Source organism: Austrofundulus limnaeus, unplaced genomic scaffold (assembly GCF_001266775.1).
Source record: "Austrofundulus limnaeus strain Quisiro unplaced genomic scaffold, Austrofundulus_limnaeus-1.0 Scaffold536, whole genome shotgun sequence".
NCBI classification, from domain to species: Eukaryota; Metazoa; Chordata; class Actinopteri; order Cyprinodontiformes; family Rivulidae; genus Austrofundulus; species Austrofundulus limnaeus.
In genome coordinates, this window is record NW_013952938.1 from 308,570 (window position 1) to 309,583 (window position 1,014).

Below are 1,014 nucleotides of genomic sequence, written 5' to 3' on the forward strand. Positions count from 1 at the left end.
GCACCAGGTGGTCAACATCTGGTACCAGCAGACACCAGGTGGTCAACACCTGGTACCAGCAGGCACCAGGTGGTCAACATCTGGTACCAGCAGGCACCAGGTGGTCAACACCTCGTACCAGCAGGCACCAGGTGGTCAACATCTGGTACCAGCAGGCACCAGGTGGTCACTATCTGCACAACCAGATGGTTCCAACAAGATCTGAAAATCTGTTTCATTTACAACCATCAGCTCAACAAATACATTTTCCTACAGATGTGGCTCACTTTAAAGCTAAATGAACAGACTCCAGGGGCGGAGCTAGGTTTTTCTGCAGGGGGGCAGGTATTAGGAGGGCAAATACAAATAAAGAAAATTTAACTTCAAAACACTAATTCAGCCATTTTAAGACTTACTGAGATAGAATTTTTGTGGAGTAGCTAAGAATGAACACATGCTGATGCTAAATGCAAATTAAGCTAACTGCTAATGCTAATTTTACAAAAGGCTATAATTTTTGAACACATGCAGATGAAAATCTATATAATACACAGTAGTAGAGAATAATCTTTAACTTATTCTAAGTGCAAACACAGATTTTAAGATTCCTGCCTGTTAATTATTTGTGGGTGGCACCTGGGGTGGCCAATCATGTGCCAGGCCACACCTCTGGCTCCGCCTCTGACAGGCTCTAATGTTAAACAAAGAAATAACTGACCAAAGTTTTTACTTTTTGTATTATCTTTCAAAGTTATCGTGATTAGGATCAGTTCAAAATATAGGAAGTACTCCTCTTTCTTCTTCAACTGAAGAGGTGAAAATAAATGTTAACAAATGAATCATTAAGTGAACTAAGTAAAAGATTTTCTTTCCTCTGGAAATGAATAAATGCTAAAACTGTTCAAGCCCTCCAGACAGGCTAACTAACACTTTGTGTGAAAAAAATAGAATAAAAGAAATGTAACGTAAATTTATGATTAATGTTTAGAGATTCTTTCTATAAAAAATTAAGATTTTAACCTTAAACACTTTTCT

General features: G+C 38.1%; 1 long non-coding RNA gene across 2 annotated transcripts in view; it reads left to right on the forward strand.

Annotated features, from left to right (window-relative positions):
* Positions 1-1,014, forward strand: part of LOC106530592 (uncharacterized) — a 9,417-nt gene that overhangs the window by 7,226 nt on the left and 1,177 nt on the right. The gene's annotated exons all lie outside the window — the stretch shown is intronic.